Below are 21,308 nucleotides of genomic sequence, written 5' to 3'. Positions count from 1 at the left end.
GGGAAATAAATATGATGCATTCTCAGAAATTAATCAGATTGTTACAAAAAGGTCACAGATATATTACTTTATATTTTTAAACTCAGTGTAGGCTTTGTTTTTGCTATCTTTACTCTCAGTGCAAAGGAGGCTTCAAATTCTTCCATTATTATTACCTTGTGTTTAGGTCAGAGAGGTTTGCAAAAGTATTTTTCTTTTTTTCTATTTTCCCGTTACTTTGCATGCTAGTCAGTGAGCACCTCTCTCTACCCTTCGATATCACTGACTTTTGCTGCCACTGTGAGAGGTGTGGAGTTAATTCTCTGATGAAGCCTCAGCCTCAGCTCACACTTACCCCTGGATACTTAGGGTTGTGACCCTCTCAGTGCTCTTATGGACCCCCCACCCCCAACCCACTGTAATTCTTGGCTCAGATGGTAGAATCCCCTTTTCTAATGAATAGAGGGTTCTTTGATTTTTTCCAGCTCTCTTTCTCAGGTGTGATGCATTTTCCCAAGTGTTTAAAAAAAAAAAAAAAATCCTCTTAGTGTCCGAAGTAGTTTAATTCTATTTATACTTCATAGGCTAACAGCTGAAATTTTATTATAACACTCCTTATCTTTCTATTTAGTCCTGAAGTTGTACTTCAATATTAAGGTTAAAAACACACATTTCTACACCTAGTTCATACATTTACATGGTTTTGTTGTATTTATTTCTATTTAAAAATTATTTAATGTTTTATTTCTTTTTAAGAGAGAGAGAGACAGAGTATGAGCGGGAGAGGGGCAGTGACAGAGGGAGACACAGAATCTGAAGCAGACACCAGGCCCTGAGCTGTCAGCAAAGAGCCAGGCACAGGGCTCAAACTCACGAAGGGTGAGATCATGACCTGAGCCGATGCTTAAGCCAGATGCTTAACCTACTGAGTCACCCAGGCACCCTGGGTTTTGTTGTATTTAATGTTTCATAAGATGATTTTTATTATTTTTGAAATTGGCACGTAGTATGGTAAAGAATCATTAGGTTATAGTTAGAATAAAAATCTCCTACCTGTTCTAGGGGTTATTCATGTTGTATACCTGCAAAACAATCTATTCTAAGAAGCAACAAATCTAACATTCTTGTCTGTTGGTCAGAGTCCATTTGAATAGACAAAGATACAAAGTAGACACTTAAATAGACAAAGTAGTTCACTTAAACCAAGACACAAAATTAACGATAAAGTGCTAATTTACATACATGAAATAGAAATAAATAGCGCCTAAGGGAAATTTTCACAGTGGGAGAAGTTTCGGAGTATGTAGATATAATTTTTCTCACTCAAAAATTCCTTGGAAGGATTAACTCTTCTCAGACTGATTAAAAATCAATTTACATTAAGAATTTACACTATTGAAATGGATCAGTTGAAATCCCAAATGGAAATAAATACATACATTTTATCTGAGCTACGAATATATCTGTCATCATTATAGTCAATGGAATTGTTAATAAATAATATTTCAATTTCCAACAACTGATGTTTGTCACCAACAGCCCTTTCAGGGTCAGAGTGAGTGAGAGAGAGAGAAACAAAGGATAGGAGGAAGGGGAGAGAGATGGATAGAAATAATTTAATTAGCTGGGTAATTGAGTAATTAGCCTATTTTTAATTGAAGTTCTCTCAAAGAACTTGGAGACCTTGTGATTTCAAATCTTTGCTTTAAGCCAAGCATTATATTCTTAAGGGAAAAATTAAGAAGGATTATTAAGGGATAACTATAATATATAATAGCTATCATTATCACATGATATAAAAGGCAAAAGTATAACATTCTGTATTACTAATAGTTGTCTTTGGAAAAATGATTGCTAACCATATAAAAATGTGCTAAAGCTACCTACTTTTTTTTCTCATTACCCCCACCCCCAAACTGTATTAGCTTCCCATGTGTTAATGTGTTGCACTTGACAGTCTACTAGAGGTCAGTCTATGTGCTATGAAAGCTCACTCTTTGGCTGGCTTTGTAGATTTAATCTACAATAATTAGAATGAGCTTTTTACCATCTTCATTTTCCTGTTTCTTCCCCCTCCCCTCTTTTTCCATCTCCTCCATGTGTACTGGTAGCACTGAAATGAATTGGTAAGCTTCTCGGATCACTGCTCCTTCTCTAAATTCTACCTGGTGTGGAAATCAAGGACTTTTTCTGCAAATGGAATAGCTTCCAGGATTTTGCATCTGATGTACAGGACTTGGCATACTGTGTTCTGAGAATGAATGCTACGAAGCCTTTTAAATTTTTTTTTTGTGAAACATTTAATACTATTAGTTCTCATGAATTACATATAATCTCACAATCAAAATGCATTTCTTGTTTACTGACATTGATTTTTACATTGGTGTGATATGTGTGTGTGTGTGTCTCCATGTGTATATGTCTGAAATTTCTGAAATTTTTTTTTTTTTTGGAAGAGAATGTGAGGAGAACAATTGAATAGCAACAATATGGTTTGTAGAGGAACAGAATTTAGAAGATAAGCATTATGTATTCTTCAGTAGCATGTTGGTATTATTAGGATACATTTCAGATCCTTCAACACGGCATTCAGATTCCGTCGAATCTCTTCAGAACATACTATCCCTTATGCCTGAAGAAAACACGTTTGGCTCTATTTGGAGTGGTAGAATGCAGAGTTTCTCAACTTTGGCATTATTGACATTTTGGGATGGATAATTCTTTGTTGTGCGGAGTGGTGTATAAACTGTAGAATGTTTAGTGGCAGTAGCCCTCTGCCAGTTGTGAAACCAAAAATATCTCCAGACACTGTCAAATGTACCGTAGAAGACAAAACCACCCAGCTAAAAGTCACTAGTGTAATGGAAAGAAACCAGCCCTTGGTGCTAGTTAAAACTAGATTTAAATTCCAATTCTGCCGTGGATGCATCTGAGCGAATAATACACAATTCACATATTTGCTGCAAGGGTTAAAGAACAATATACGATATACATATATTAGCCTGTGCACTGCCTGAAATATAGCAGTACTCCTTAATTATTCCAACACTTGGACAGAGGCCACTTTTCTTAAAGGATCAATTCAGAGGCACTTACGTTTAGAAGATTTATTTTTACTTCAGACCTTTTAGCATATAGTATATAATGTTCTTTATAATTCACATCCATTCCTCACAGGAGTTAGTTGTTCTTTGTCTGGGCTGCCCTAGCTTCTGAGTCTCAATCTATCATACCACTCCCTCACTGACTAGATGTAAATTGTTGGGTTACGTTCCTGTGTATAGATCTACAGGATGACTTCCCAGAAGATAGGGAAGATTCTTGTTCATCTGGGTTTATATTTGTGCTGGCTGGCTCAGAGCTTTTGACCAGTAATCCACCAAGGTACATATGAATAGGGCACTCATTATCCACCCATGTGTTTCACAGAGCCCCCACTAAGCAGCCTCTGTGGGGACTGGTTGCCACCATCCCTCAAAATGAGACACTCTGCTATTATGTTTTGCATTCACAATTTCAAACAACAGGTCCCAAAGCAAAACAAAATAAGAGAAATGACAACGAAAACAAGCACAATAAAACATGTATTTTTGTCTTCAAGTGTTTTGAAGCTACCCTTTTGTCACTTACAACCATGATTATGTTTAGAGTTCCTATTTTTTTCTGGACCTTTTATCTCAGCCTTATTCTTTGAAATAATTCCATTGCTGTTACCCATTATACTACGTTTGTTGTTTTGTTTTGATTTTATGTCACTTGTGGTTATCAAGAATGATAGAAATACTAAGTAGTGAAGTAAATTTAACAGACTGTGGGGAAAAAGAGCCAAATTGTAAAAAAGCAGAAAGACACAGAAAGCAGCTAGAGGGATACATAAGAGATAAAAAAAAAAAAAAAAAAAGAAAGAAAAAGTAAATATCCCATTGTTCTGATACCATTTTTTGAAAAGATTTTTTTTGTTGTTGTTGACATTGAATTTCTTTTTTGCCTTTGTTTCAAATCAACTTATCATCCAAATGTAGATCTGTTTGAGTTCTCCATTTCTTCCACACTTATCCTTATGCCATTACCACATTGCTTTTACTATTACACTGTTAAAGTAAATGTCAAAATAAGTCAGTGCATGTCCTTCACACATGCATTATGTTTCTGAAATAGCTTTGATTACTCTGTGTTCTTTGCATTTCCTCTAGAATTGTAAAACTGGTTGTCAGTTTCTAATTAAAAAAAAAGGTCTCCTGCAATTATAATCCGTATCATATTGAATTAATTAATTTGAAAAGAATAATATAAATGATCACATCTTTTAATCCATGAACACAGTATATCCCTCCATTCAAATTTTATTTAATTTCACTTAGGATTGTTTTGTAATTTTCAATATATAGAACTTGCACATATTTGGTTCAAATTTCCCATGAGTGTTTTATGGTTTTTAACACTTTAGAAAATGTAATTTCTAATATTCCAATTAATATTTTAAAGACATGCATTTTATTTTTGTTTATGGAGGTTTCACCCTAAGATTTTGCTAAATTCCTCATTTTCATAGTTGGTTGATTTTTAGAATTTTCTACTTAATTATGCAATCTTCAAATTGAGACAGTTTTAAGTCTTTCTTTCCAATTCTACCTTGAATTAACCTTTATTCTTATTGCTCAGGATAATGATTAATACAATGTTGGAGATGGACATTCTTGCCTTTCTCCCAATAAGGAAAATGTGTTTAATACAAAGAGACAGGCTAATACATTTGAATAAATGAATTTGGTTCAAAATGTGTAATTAAAAATGCAACAGATTATAAAAAAGGAAATGCAAATTCCTTATCCTTCAAAACTTAATACCATCACTATATAAATAGCTGTGTCTAGTAAAAGAAAAATTAACACTAAAATATATAATCATATAAGTATCAGGAAGGCAATTCCTAAAATAATAAATACAATTTGCTTTTTTTTTAAGTTTACTTATTCATTTTGAGAGAGAGACTGTGTGTGCATGAGCACTTGAGCAGGGAAGGGGCAGAGAGAAGAGGAGAGATAGAATCCTAAGCAGGCTCCACACCGTCAGCAGAGAGCCTGATGTGGGGCTCAATCCAACAAACTGTGAGATCATGAACTGAGCTGAGATCAAGAGTCCAACACTTAACTGAATCAGCCATCCAGGTGCTCCAAAACAATTTGCTTTTAAAAATACAAAAACAAAGGGGTGCCTGGGTATCTCAGTTGGTTGAGCATTTGGCTCAGGTTATGATCCCAGGGCTGTGGGATTGAGCCCTACATTGGGCTTTGTGCTGAGTGTGGAGTCTGTTTATGTCTTTCTCTCTCCCTCTGCCCCTCCCTCACCAAGTCCTCTTCTTTCTTAAATACATACATACATACATACATACGATTAAAATATTAAACCCTGTAGTACAAAACAGCACGATAAATTCTGCCATCTATATTGATAAAGAAAAAATGTCAATTCTTACAAATATCTTTGAACGTACGTACTTTAATATTCAAAGCTGTTGGGTATATTGCCCTTTCAAACTTCTCTGTAGAAGGATTTAGAAATATACATCAAAATCCTTTATAATAGTAAAAACTTTGGAACAGTACTTAAATGTAGATAGTAACAGTTTTAAATAAGAGGATTTAAGAAATATTTATGAACAATGGTATTGACTGAAGGGTTATCTTTGATAGTGATATGAAAAATATAAATACCGAAATAAAAAGATTGTTCAAATTTGTGATATGTAAGTGAAGAGGGATATTATACAATCTTTGATGCTCACTGTATTGCAAGTTATTTTTACCTTCTTAACAAACTTAAAATACATAATAACTTTGTTTTTAAGTGAGGAAAGGCCCGAGAACCTCACTGAAGCCTGGGTCAGATGCTTAAAGGTTTGAAATACAGAAATAAGGAAACTTAAATCTATTCTGTGAATCATGGATTCCACTAAACGCTCTTCACAGGCAGGCTTGCTCTTAGTTTATGGCTCTTCTTTTCTTTTTCTCCAAGCCACAAACTGTAGACTCACCCTTGACATTTCTTTTTCTCTCGATTCTCACATTCAAACAAATCGCATTGTTTCTTCATTGGAAACAGATGAAGATTCTAACAATCTGTTACTGTCTCTACAGCTATCCTCATGGTCCAGCCTCTGTCCCTACTTGCCTATAATAGTCCCCAGTAATACTTTTTGCCTCCATCCCTGCCTTAGTTAAAAAACTGCTTTCTTCAAAATATGTCAAATTATACTACTCCTCTCTCTCAATCCTCTTATCACCTCCAGTTTTGTTTTACAATACCACCCCATGTCTTTACAATGGGTATAAAATCCTACAGGATTTGTCACTAACATTTTTGAGTGCTGTTTGCTATTTTCCTTTATGCTTCCTCAGCTCCTGTTGTATTAACCCTCTTGAATACAACAAGCATACTCTCATTGTACGATTCTGATCAAACTGTTCCTACATGCTTGACTAAATCCCTCATCTACTTCAAGTATATGTTCAAATTTCATCTTTTCATACAATGACTGATCATACAATGTAATAAAGCAATTCATGCCACTGACCTCCTCCCTAATTACAACTCCTGATCATCTATCTTTACCTGGTCTACTTTCACATTGTTTTTCTGTAAAATGAATTACTTTCTCACATACTATATAATTAATTTATTTCCTGAATTTAATATTTCCCACTTATCTTCTCCTGCTTGCATGCTCTGCATAGACATGAATCGTTTTTTTTTTTTTTTTTGGTTTTTGTTTTTTTTTTTTTTTTTCATTGATGTACCTCAGGTGCTAAATGAGTACCTGGCACAGAGTGAGTACATGATAAATATTTATTGAATGAATGAATGAATGATCTCCTTTTTATCTTTTTTTATAATGACTTCACACCTAAACATTCATAATCTATTATGTGCACAGTGCATTTTAGTTTTTAATCTCTGTGTCTTTATTGTCTCATTTTAGACTCAAACAAGCTACACTTTTTCTTTTTTTTAACCTGGCTAACTTATTTTTTCCCAAATTCACACAATTTTGACTAATTGTACATACTAATGCAGACATTAACTTCTGCATAATTATAATAAAAGTGATATATATAATCAACCAGAAGTTAACTTACAATAAAATTCCCATACTTTTTTTGTGAGAATTTTTCAGAATTCTTTTGGACCAGCAAGGAAGTGTTATGCCCAGAATTCGTGATCCCCAAATACCGCCAGGGAGCCGAGTCCGATGTAAAAGCAAAAGAGCCTTTATTCGAGCTAGCTCAAGCTCAATCCCCTACCTGCACCGAAGCAGCGGTGAGATACCGGGGAGAGAGAGCGAGTTTCAAAGGGACAAAGGTTTTATTGGGGCCTAGGGGCAGTTGGTGAGGTAATGGCTGTGGCCTCAGCCAATTGGCTGGGGAAGGGTCTGAGTCCTGTTAGGCAGGTGAGTGGGAGGTTACTCAAGGGGAGGAGGCGTGGTCAAGGTGAAGGACACAGAACAAGGTGGAGTTGGCTGGCGTAGGCCGGCCCTTTCAGAAGAAAGGGCAGACTGAGGATACACAAAATCCAGCTGCCAAGGAAAAGAAGTTTTGTCCTTGTAATTTGATTCAAATTAAAATAACAAGTTTGTGTAAGCATGCTTTTGAAAGGATAACATAGTATGAATTTCAAATGTGGTTCTTAGTGTTATATCCAAATAATTAACCTTTTATGATGTTTATCTGAGTGGAGCTGGGACACCGGGGAGCGATCTGTACATCAGTAGTATTCCTAGAATCTGCCAGTGCACAGCAAATACTTGCATCTTTACATCTACCCCATGTAGCCTGGACTATTTTAGGTATATTACAGTTGTTTTCTTAAAAAATATATGAATAGTTGCATTCATACATACTAAGCTCCCTGCAAGATAAGGAAACAAACTGGTGAGATCTAATATGGAAAGAAGGCAGAAATACAGAATAATCCTTAGACTGGGTGCTACATGGCATACAGGTCATCTTTGTTGACACTAACGATGGATTGTTAGATCCCAGCACTGGGTCACTGTAAATCCTATCTAAATGAACATTACACTTTAGACTGATTGAGTAGGTTTAAGAGCAGGCACATTATATTAATTTATCCTTTCTGCATTTTACTTTTGAGAATTGACATGCTGGTGCAGTGGAAGGGATGTCGGGTAAAGGGGTTATGCAATCTTATAAGATTGGGTACATGGTTTGGAAAAAAAAAAGATATCCTCAATTAAGCTAGTATCACTAATTCCCATTTCTTTCCCAATAAAACTACTCTCAATTTTTCATCAGTTTCCTAAAGTGCAAATGTATTTGCCACTATTACCCAGTTGACTTTAGCATTTTATAAATTTTTTTATGACTGTAGGGATAGTTTAGGATTTTAGCTTTACTTAGCTCTGGACATAACTCTTCTCAATCTTCTAGAGACAACATAGCTTATAAGTGGACAATTTATCTCCTCCTCTTTACATAGCCTATGCTTCTCCAGTTTTCTCCCATTTATTTATCTTATATTTTCAGTGTAGCCTGGTTTCTGTGTTCCTTCATTCTCTATTTTACCATAGCACCTTACCTGTAACCACCCAGTGTATAATGGAAAATTTTTTTTTAATTTTTTTCAGTGTTTATTAATTTTTGAGAGACAGAAACACAGCATGACCAGGGGAGGGGCAGAGAGAGAGGGAGATACAGAATCCGAAGCAGGCTCCAGGCTCTAAGCCATCAGCACAGAGCCTGATGCAGGGCTCAAACCCACCAATGGTGAGATCATGACCTGAGTCAAAGGTGGACGCTTAACCGACTGAACCACCCAGGCGTCCCTGGAAAACATTCATCTGCCACTTAGTGTGGGTCCTTGAAATCACAGACTCTACCTTCATTTTTGTCAACAGCAGAATGACAGGTGTCACAATCATCCCTGTATATACACACATACACATACAGGGGGAAAAAATGACTACGTGAATCTAGGATAGCATTTATTTATTTTTTATTTTTTAAGGATTTCAAAACATTTGGATAATCCTGATTTACTGTTATCAATAACATACGCCAGTCTTTATTTTTAAAATACAAATCAAGTGGCACCTGGGTGGCTCAGTTGGTTAAGCCTCTGATTTCAGCTCAGGTCGTGATCTCATGGTTCATGAATTCGAGCCTGCCTCAGGCTCTGTGCTGACAGCTCAGAGCCTGGAGCCTGCTTCAGATTCTGTGTCTCCCTCTCTCTCTGCCCCTCCCCCACTCATACTCTGTCTCTCTCTCTCTCTCAAAAATAAATACACATTAAAAAAACAAAATAAAAAAATAAAATACAAATCAACATTATAGTGGAAGGAAAGTAATTCGTCAAGTTCAAAACTTACTCATGTGATACTTGCTCAAAAAAGTATGCTTCATCAGACCAAATACTATATTGAATTCACTTCTTTAATTTTTCACTTAATGACAAATTAAAATTAATTGAGATAACAATTCTGTTACAAAAAGAAATAACTTTAAATAAAGTAGTGAAAAATTACAATTGACTTCATTTAATTACTTCAATTATAACTTATAATTATGGTTTAATGACGGCAGTATAATGCTCTCCATTGTAAAGTAAATGGAAAAAAATACTGAGTTTTGTTTTCATGTAAGAACTGATTGGGATTCATTAGCATTACAATTGCATAACAATAAATTTCTTAAATTGTCTCAGCTTTGAAGCTTAGGATTTGTCTGTAATGCAAAAGTACTTAATTATTTACATGTATATGTATATATTAGATATAGAAATAAAATACAAATTATATATATGTATATATAAATACATATTGTCTCATAACTATAATATCTATTATTTTTAAATAACATGATTATTATAATTTGTTATTTTAAAAAATATGTAGTTTTATTCAGGAGATTTCTTTGGTTGAAAAAGTTTACAGACTGATTTTCAGTATCTATTCAGTAATTTAGTGTAGGTTGTTGAAAAATTTAGGAAAGGCTTTTAGAATACATAGGTATGTAACTTAATCATGATTAACACAATATAACAATGAAAACCACAGCTGTATTAATTTTTAGTTAGAGGGCCCACTGAAAGCAAAGAGTGTATTTTCTCCCTCCATTGTTAAGAACCATTCAGAATACCCAAGGGGATAATCAGCCCTTTAATTAAATTTGAAAGTCCCCCTGATGTGTTGAAAGAATGCTTTGAAGCCAAGTTTTTCATATGAAAATATCGATGTTTTCCCACAATTTTCTGCCATTTTCTTCCACAATCAGAATCTAAATACTGAGTTGAATAATTACTGGTGTGAAAAATGAGTATGGTTTTTCTTACTTTTAAGAAAAATATACAGATGCTTTCAGACATGTCTTTTAACTGACTTAAATGTTCTACTAAATACCTTGAGATAAGTAGCAAAATTCTTAATAAAAATGGGTCCTAAAGATGGATTTTTTTTTTATTCAAGCATTATGTCTCTTTTCAAAATAGTAAGCAAGTTTGCGCAGGTGACATTCAAAAAATTTGACATATTGCTTTGTTTCACTGAGCACTAGTTTTCTCCAACTGAATAGCTTTAGAAGGGATACTCAAGCATTGTCAAATTGGTGCTCATGAACTCAATGAAAGGATAAATGAATGGAGGTTCAAGAAAAAAATATCTGTCCCATATGAAAGACTGTACTATACAAATCTATAATAAAAATGCAAATATATTTTCATATATCTTGGTTTCCCATAAATGGTGATAAGTAAAAATAGTTTGATTTTGCTTTATGTTTACCAGATCCTAAAATAAGACAGAGTTATTAGAAATCAAGGTTAAAAAAAAGACTTGTATCCTCTAAAGACTTGTATCCTGAGGTCTGTTATATTAGAAGATAGTAATTTCTATGATGAAAAATAAGGTAGGAAAGAGGCTGAGAAGTATTGGAGTATCACTAGGATCTTATTTAGATTGCAGGAAGTGATCACTGAGAAGCTGACACTGTCCCCTATATGAAGAGGTTAACCATGAAGAAATTGAAAGGAAGAGTATTCCAGACAAAGGGAAGAAAAAGTGCAGATGCCCTGAGTATGAAGTTTGCTAGACATTTTTAAGGGAAAATCATAAGGAACAAAGTGTGGCTGGAACAAAATAGTAGGTGGATTCAAGGAGGTGTGGGAAGCCAACTGCGTAACATAGTGTAGACCTTTCTGAGAAGAAATGAGATAGGTGGCGATGGCAGAATTTGATACAAAAAAGTAATATGATCTGGATTAAAGCCTTATTATAAGAACATTCAGGATGCTGTGTTGAAAGAGACTGAATGAGACAATGGTAGAGGCAGGGAGATCAAGAATAACAATCTACATTTACTTGTTTTCCTTAGATTTGGATGGTATACTGGAAAGCAAGATGACAGTTGATATCTAATTTTTAACTTTGCTAATTTTTTTTGAGAGAAAGAGTATGTGAGGAGTAGGGAAGGGGGCAGAGAGAGAATCTTAAGCAGGCTCTATGCTCAGTGTGGAGATTTACACGGGGCTCGATCCCACAACCCTGGGATCATGACTTGAGCCAAACTCAAGAGTTGCACGCTCAACCGACTGAGGTTTTATGTAACATGTTTCTTGTTTCATAGTTCTAAAATTTAAATTCACACAAACTATTAACAGGAGGTGAAGACCTACAGAAATGATTCAAAACTGCATGAAACTTCAAATAACCAGCACATTAGAAAACTAGTGAAAAAGCATGTCAGCCATCAAATTACACTTAGTAATGTCTGTATATATGGATATACATAAACAACTGAATACTAAGGATAAAATTACAAGTTTGTGCATCTAAATTTGGTACCAGAATATGTAGAAGGCTCAAACCCTTTTCATTTGATAGAGTTCTAAAAATTCATTGCTAAATGTTAATGTGCATTGGAATTGTAGACCTGAAAAGGTTTTACCTCAAGGATAAGGGTCCATATGTAATAATAATTTTAACTTGGAAAATATTCAATCAAGGTCAATATTTAGCTAAATGGATAAAGACAAATATTGGTTAATTGAATGGTTATCTGATATTAGAAGAAAACTGAACCCTACAATCAACCTGTTCTGGTGAAATAATTGATAAATAGATCTTCATCATAAAATCAAACAGTGTCATGACATGGCAGATGCTAACTGAGAACATAATGAAGCCACAAAGACATATTAAGCCCTCTGTCAATAATATCAGAGATATCAACTCTCAATGGATTATACAACCATGATCTATATCTGTAGGAGGATGTGGTTGGTATGTGTGAGTGATAATTAAATTTTCAGAAAAATAACTATTCCCAATAATTTAGTAGACTAAAATTAGACATTTTAGTCAATGCTTAAAATCTCATCCCTGACTTCTATATGTGAAGAAGAAAGCAAGACTCAAATATGGTAAATAACTTGCCAAATGATTACCAACAAATAAAGTTTAGCATCTCTGTAAATATTGACTGAAATATAATTGGTATTATGTGCTTTCCAGCTCACTATGATATATCCTGGATAAGAGTGATTGGGGTAACTTTAATTAAATTGTTGTTTGAGATAAGCTGAATAAAAATGCATCACTGATAAATAACTAAGAATAAATAATATATTTTTCTTCAGTTACATAAGAACAAAGACATGACTCAAAAGTTGATATTCATTTGGAGGGAAAAAAATATATCTGATTTGGACTAAGTCGGCCATTGCCAAACAGGAAATTCAAGTATTTAATATGCACATTCAGCAATTACATAAACTTTTTTTGATAACCTACCAATGAGAGAATGTCAAAAAAATCTTATTTTTTTTCAAAATTGATATTATTCAAAACTGCATCTTAATTATCTTTTTAAGACAGTAAAGAATTCCTGGCAGAGTATTATTTTGATCATCTCATTTCTAATACTGCTATCTTTCTTTGGAAAACTCATCATTTTCTATGTTCCTTTATATACTAAACAAATCAATATTCCTTGATGAATCATCTTTTCATTTAAGATAAGGAAAATTATAGTTCATCACACAAGACAACAACAAAAAAATTACTTGCATTGGTTTGAAAAAAAATCCAATTATAAACAGGCTTCTCTAAGGAAGGATAATATCAAACTTCCAGAACAAAGTACAACCAGGAAAAAGACCAGAATAACTCTCTGTTGTTGTTTATTACTACCTCATTATGCTGACTTTGGCCAAGGTCCCATGGACCTAGTTTAATGAAGGGATTAATGACAGTTCATCCTTTCCCATTTTTTTGCTCAGTCAACTCAGTATTTTTCAAAATGTTTCCCTTTTTTGGAAATTCACATTACAAAGAGTTCCTTTTTTCTTTATATTTGAATGAACAAACATGTAATTTACTGAGATTTGTTAAGTATATGACTTCAGCATGTTCCATAGTGTCCTTAGTAAAAAAATGATAATAGCTCCTACTTTAGAAAGTTGCTAAGGATTTTAAATTAATTAAAGCATGCAAAATATGGGTCTGGCACATTGTACAGTGTGATAAATCTCATTTGTTTGCATTATCATTGCAAATAATGATAGTTCTTAGAACACTGGTTTAAATGATTTCTAAGTTAATATGCTAGATGTTAGAGTAGAGAAGGAGATGACTTAGAATTGGCTCCTTACCTGAAAGAAATTTATATTCTGGGAGTAAACATTACCATACAAATAACTTAAACACTGGGAAAAAATCAATCAAGTAATTTTGAGTTTTGTTGGTTTATTTACTAAAGTGTGTCAATTTTTCAAAAAATGTACCCACAGAGCTCTGAAAATGCTGATTCAGTTTCCCTAAGACTATTCCAGGTAGCAACCCTATTTAACTCTTTTAGTGTCTATACTGGTTTACATTCAAACAGTAGTCTCATTTTTCAAGTTAGATACTATATTTTCAGGTTAATATATATTTTATATATATTTATATATATTTTTATACATTATATATATATATTTTTTTTTATATTGCCACGTTCCTATTGTTATTTTTATATCTGTTCTTAGTGAATTTCCAAAAATAAAAACAGATACAATGAAATCATTTAAGACATAGGAATAAAAGTCAAGTAATAAATTTTGGGTGATGGAAATACATGGATGAGGTAGGCAGAATATATTATAATAATACACAGTCAGTTAAAAATACAGATGTATAGATCACCTCCCTTATGCAGAGTTTGTCTACAGATGCCTACTGAGGTCAGGCCAGGCCAAGAATATCCAGGCTTGCTGCTAAAATATTGACACCAGGCTCAAATTCAACCCTCAAAATCTAGCACCATAATCTGTGGAAATTACATTGCAATGATAAAGGCTTGAAGGTGGTAGAAATCAGGCATTAGTAAACAAACAAATGGAAACAGTAAATAAAGAGTGACTTCTGAAAATTACTTGTTTTGTCAATCAAATTGTGTTTTGATGTGTTTTTCAGGATAAAAATAAAAAGAACACAAAACATAAAATGTTACCTCAGATCATGAAATGAATTAATCTAATGGATAGGCCGGTTTACTATTATCCATCTGGATACAAAAAAGATTCTGCCAGTGTCAACAATTCTGATTTTGAACTAGTTGTTACTGAGCTGTTCATTCTGATAGTAATTGACAAACATGCTCCATTGTTTCTAGAAACCACCCTTCATTATGAGAGAAAGACCGTGTCATTAGCACAGTATGACTAAGAACAAGCTCATTGTTTGGCTTCTTATAGATACAAAGCATAATTTTAAGTTTATCTAAAAAATATACTTATGTATATAAACTGAAACACAGAATGGTTAATGAGCAGTCCTGTTTTACTCCATTTAGTTTGCTCTGTCAAATTCCCATGACTTCCAAACTACCTTTGCTGTTATTTAAATGGTATTCAATTTCCCTGTTTATTATTATAATTATCATAACACAGTATTTCAAAAATCCAAAAAGGTATAAATCTTCTGAGTCCTCTCTTCGGCCTAACTCTTCCTGCTCATTCTACTTTTCCTTTCCCTCCTTCTTCCCTCTTCTCCTGTCTCTATTATCTCTCTTCCTCTCCATTTCTCTTTGTAGAGGTAATCATGTGTGGACTTTTGAAGCAATAGCAATAATTTTTAAAATTATCTTGGCAACAGGTAACATATTAGTAGTGGCTATAGAACCTGATATATTGTTTCAAAGATACACCAAACAGTAGTAAAAGAACTATCAGAAGTACAAGAGTAGTGGCCGAGAGACCATTTGAAGGCTTCTGCAGTAGTCTGGACCAGAAGTCATGGGATATGTGATTAGTTGGCAAATTTAATTTTCTTTAGGTTTATTTATTTGTTTTTGAGAGAGAGAGAGAGAAAGAGAGTGTGTGTGTGCAAGTGGGGGAGGGGCAGAGAGAGAGAGATGGAGAGAGAGAATCCCAAACAGGCTCAGCACTGTCAGTGCAGAGCCCAATGCGGGGCTTGAACCCATGAACCATGAGATCATGAATGAGCCGACGTCAGACACTTAACCAAATGAGCCACTCAGATGCCTCCCACTTTTTATTTTTGTAAGAAAAGTAATATCTTGAAGTTGCTATAAAATGCTCCCAGCTAAAAAAAAAGACCTCTGACGGTTACAAGATCCTCACTTCTAACAAAGAAAACCGATTCCTTCTAAATTTCATCCAATGATAATATATGCCATTTGGAGCAGTACAAGATAAATGTCCATTTTCTTCTATCTATTTGACAATAAAATTTCCCCATATTTTTTAACCTTTAAATCTTACTTTTAAGTGATACCTTGATCACATTTAAGAGGGTGTAAAGCATGTCTGCCCTTTCAAAAATAGTACCTCTTCAGAAATTCCCTGTGTAACCTTTTATATTAAGACATACTTTTGTCTTTCCAAGTTTACCACTATCCTGACATTAGTGATAATTATACTTTTGTGGTTTATTTTTTTGTTTTTTTTATAGATCGGCCACCCATTATATGCATCCTTAATCAACTGGCTAATGAAACTGGACTACTTTTTTATACCATACACATAAATAAATCCAAAATGGATGAAAGGCCTAAATTTCAGACAGAAAACTATCAAAATCATACAGGTACAACCTCTTTGACCTTGATCGCAGCAACTTCTTACTAGACATGTCTCCAGAGGCAAGGGAAACAAAAGCAAAAATTAACTATTAGAACTTCATCAAGATAAAAGCTTTTGCACAGGGATGAAAACAATCCACAAAACTCAAAGGCAATCAGTGGAATGGGAGAAGATGTTTACAAATGACATATCAGAAATTGGCTGGTATCCAAAATCTATAAAGAACTTATCAACCTCAACACCCAAAAAACAAAGAATACAGTGAAGAAATGGGCAGAAGACATGAACAGATACTGTTCGAAGAAGACATCCAGATGGCTAACAAACACATGAAAAAATGCTCAGCATCACTCATCATCAGGCACATACGAATCAAAACTACAATGAGATACCACCTCACACCTGTCAGAATGGCTAAAATAAACAACACAGAAAACAACAGATGTTGGTGAGGATGTAGTTCAAGGGGAACCCTTTTGCACTGCTGGTGGGAATGCAAATTGGTGCACCCTAGAAAACAGCATGGAGGTTCCCTAAAAAAATTAAAAATAGGAATACCCTATAACCCAGCAATTGTACTACTAGGAGTTTATCCAAAGGATACAAAAATGCTGATTCAGAGAGGCACATGCACCCCAAAGTTTAAGGTAGTGCTATCAACAATAACCCAGGTATGGAAAAAGCCCAAATGTCCATTGACTGATGAATGAATAAAGATGAGGCACACACACACACACACACACACACACACACACACACACACACACTAGAATATTATCTAGTGATCAAAAAGAATGGAATCTTGACATTTGCAACAATGTGCATGGAGTATATATTGCTAAGCAAAAAAAGTCAGAGAGAGACAAATATATGATTTCACTCATATGTGGAATTTAAGAAACAAAACAGATGAACACAGCGGAAGGGAAGGAAAAATAAGAGAAAAATAGAGGGAGGAAAACCATGAGACTCAAATACGGAGAACAAATTGAGGTTTGCTGGAGGGAAGGTGGATGGGGCATGGGCTAACTGGGTGATGGGCATTAAGGAGGGCACATGTCAGGATGAGCACTGGATGTTATATGTATGTAATGAATCACTGGGTCTTACTCCTGAAACCAATATTACATGATGTGTTAACTAACTTAAATTTAAAGAAATAAATATATACATATATAAATATATATATATATATATATATATATATATATATATATATATATAAATTTAAAAAGCTACCAGAAGTTAAATACACACACACACACACACACACACATAGAATCATACTGTGCCTTACATCTTTAACTCAGATTTTATTTCTAAGAATCAGGTATCTGATTATGTATGGTTGCAGTTAACTTATTTCCATTACTTCATAGTAATCCATTGCCTGTTGCTACCACAATTCAGTTGTGCATTTACCATTTGGTTTCCTATGAAAAATGCTGCTCTTAACATTCTTGGATATATCTTCTTGCATAATTTAATCCACAGAATAGAATTTCTGGTGCTTAGGGTATTAGTATCTTGAAATTTACTATACAATGGCAAATATTAACCACAATGATTATACCCTTTACACTTTCATCACAATATGTAAACAGTCCCATTGCATTGTTTATGTGTCATAATTAAGTCAAGTTAGATTTAGTATACATACACAAACACACAAACACACACATATATCCTGCAAATTTGCAGGGAATGAAATCATAACTTAGTTTGACTTCAACTTGAATTTCAGTCAGTATTTAATAATAACTGCAAATTTTGTAAATGTTGGGGAAAATCCTCTTCAAAAAAGCTCTGACAATTCACATTCAACCAGAGTGTTTATGAGAGTATCCATTTGCCTCAGCCTTAAAATAACAAATGTATTGACTGTATATTTTGGCAAAATGATAGGATAAAAATTAGATCTTAATCTTGATGTAATATGCATTAACACGATAAGAGGGTACTATGACCAATTATACAACAACAAACCGGACAATCCTAGAAATACACAACCTACCATGACTGAACCATAAAGAAAGAAGATCTGAACAAACTGATTACTAGTAAGGAGATTGCGTCAGTAATCAAAAACTTCCCAACAAACAAAAGTTCAGGAACGGATAGCTTCACTGATGAATTATACCCAACATTCAAAAAAGAATTAATACCAGTCCATCTTAAACTTTTCCAAAATATAGAAGAAGAGGAAACCCTTCCAAACTTATTTTTATGAGGCCAGAATTACCCCAATACCAAAACCAGTCAAGGACACAACAAGGTAGGAAAATTATAGGCAATATACCTGGTGAACACAGATGAAAAAATCCTCAACAAAATATTAGCAAACTGAATTTAACAATACATGAAAAGGATCATACACCTTGATCAAGTGGGATTAATTCCAAGGATGCAACCCTGGTTCAACATCTGCAAATCAATGAATGTGATATACCACATTAACAAAATGAAAGATGCAAATTACATGACTATTAGACACAATTCTCCATGTATCTCTCACATTCCTTTATTTTTAGGCATTCACACTAATCTGCTCAGATAGTAAAGACAATGACCTCTCTGTTCTTTCACCAGAGACCTTTGCTCACTTTCCAGAGCAATAAAAAGAATGTCCGTCTCCAGGAGGGAACAATGGGAAGACTTGCCAGTAGGTCACTTACATGTTTGGAGATTTCTTAAGCTCATGTTCCACAGCTGCCACACAAACCCACTGTGTGTACAGCATCCACACAGTCTAGTTCTGGATCACTCCCTTTGATTGAGGGGAGGAGAGCAAGGGGAACCAATACAAGCATGAAGCTCTTTTCTGCTTGCTCCCTCATGAGTAATAAAGTCCTTTGTATCTATGTCTTCTACAAGCATCTGTGAGAACAAGACAGGCTAACTAGATAGCTTTCAAGTGGGATGCAACCTCAAACCACTCTAAGTTCTTGACAGTGACAAATTCCTTTGAGGAGAAATGAAAAAACATGACACAATTTAACCTTAGGCACAGAACAAGTATGAAAGGTGGGTGGGGGTGAGGAAAAGGCAAGTAAGAAACAATGAAAGGCAAGAAACTAAAGATATCCCAACAGATTGCAGGTTACCTCTAGAGTTCTCCTCTATAGAAATGTGGTCACTCCAATCCTTAATGCTTCCATACCTATTTGATGTCTTTAAACACAATACATTGATGTTTTTTTATCTCACTTTTCTATTTCTTACAAAGAGTACTGCTCTGCCATAAACTTCTCCATCTGACTTGGTATCAGAAATCATTAGGGATTATGTTAGTAACTTGGTGATAGGAAATTCTTCACCTCATAAAAAACATTCATTGAAACCTTACAATATACATCACCCCAAAAGTGTAAATAAAGGGGAAGAAAATATTGAGGATCTTTCTGGAAAGGAAGAGCAGAGAGAGGGGAGATTATCATATCAGATATAAGGTTTTATCAAAAAGCTATAGTAATTAAAACAGTATGGTACTTGAACAGCAATTAACATATTGACCAATGAATGCAAAGAGAGCTCTGAGAAAATCTAGACATGTATGGAATATTGGAAGTTGCAGAGGTAAATTCACAGATCAACTGAGAAGAAGGTAATCTGCATTAAATGAGCTGTATAAGAAAAATATAATTAAATTCATAAATCAAAAATAAATGCAAAATATACTTTACACATGTCTTTTCATCTTTAATATGAAACAAAATATTTAAAAATATTTTAAGAAATATTTTGATCTTGGGGTAATAACGTATTATTGTTATTTTTTTAAAGCTAATTTTTAAAAATGGCAAATTTTGACAAAAATTCAGACCTAAATTTGGGGTATTGTCTTGTATTAGTAATATATAATTAGCATCTACAAACAAATACAAAAGTCATAATCAACCCAATATAAAAACAGGTAAGAACATGCCCATGATTTAAAAAAAAAAAAACTTTTAGTGAAGAATTTTATGAAAAGATACTTAAGTTGATCACTAAACTGGGAATTTTTTTTTTTAATGTTTATTTTTGAGAGAGAGAGAGAGAGAGAGAGAGTGAGTCAGCGAGGGAAGGGCAGAGAGAGAGGGAGACAAAGAATTTGAAGCAGACTCCAGGCTCTTAGCTGTCATCACAGAGCCTGAAGCAGGGCTCTAACTCAGATGGTGAGATCATGATCTGAGCCAAAGTCGGACGCTTAAACGACTGAGGCACCCAGGCACACCACTATACTGGGAAATCTTAATCAAGACCCATGATGTATATTTCAGACATTGTTTTGTCAAAAATTGAAGTTTGACACAAAAATTGAAGTTTTATTTAAAAATGGAATTAATTGAAGTTTTAACATAAAACTATTTTTTCCTTATGTATTTATTTTCTGTTTCTCTACAATGCAAGCCAAATATCATGAAATTGTGCATTTTGTCTACTGTGTTCAATACTACATTTCAAATACTTAAAGTGCTTTGTCACATGGATATACAAATATTTATCAAATGAACAACTATGAAATAACTGCTGAGTTCCAAATATGAAAGATGGTGAAACAGATATTTAGACTTCCTCTCATCTTTTACTTTCTACTTTCTTAGTTTGATTGTTTTTAACAACTTCTGCTTTTAAAGATTCAATCATGTTAACATTTTCTTCTATGACATATCTACAATTGTCTTCATTTAGTTCAGTGCTCAATTAACTGATGTACATCCCATAGTCCTTTGCTACTATGGCTTTTTCATTCCAGGAACTATCTATCATGTATGTATGTATGTATGTATGTATGTATGTATGTATGTATGTATGATGTATCTATCTATCTATCTATCTATCTATCTATCTATCTATCATCTATCTATTTAAAGAGATAGTTTATTTCACTTTATTTTTTAACGTTTTATTTATTTTGACAGAGAGAAAGAGAGAAAGGAGGGGTAGGGAGAGAGAAAGAGAGAGAATCCCAAACAGGCTCCACACTGTCAGCACAGAGCCCAATGCAGGGCTCAAACTCACAAACCATGAGATTATGACCTGAGATGAAACCAAGAGCCAGATGCTTAACAGACTGAGATACCCAGGCACCCCTCATGAATACTATTTAAATAATAAATACCATTTTGGTTCATTTTGGAAGGCTCTATATTGTGCCCATAAAATTTACATTTTTTTAAAGAATAGCTCATAAACTCTGTATTTCTTAAACTCTTCTTTTTTTCTAGTTTCTTCAATCGCATATTCGGTGG

The sequence above is a fragment of the Acinonyx jubatus genome, chromosome A1 (assembly GCF_027475565.1).
Source record: "Acinonyx jubatus isolate Ajub_Pintada_27869175 chromosome A1, VMU_Ajub_asm_v1.0, whole genome shotgun sequence".
In the NCBI taxonomy this organism is placed as follows: domain Eukaryota; kingdom Metazoa; phylum Chordata; class Mammalia; order Carnivora; family Felidae; genus Acinonyx; species Acinonyx jubatus.
This window is presented reverse-complemented; position numbering follows the sequence as displayed.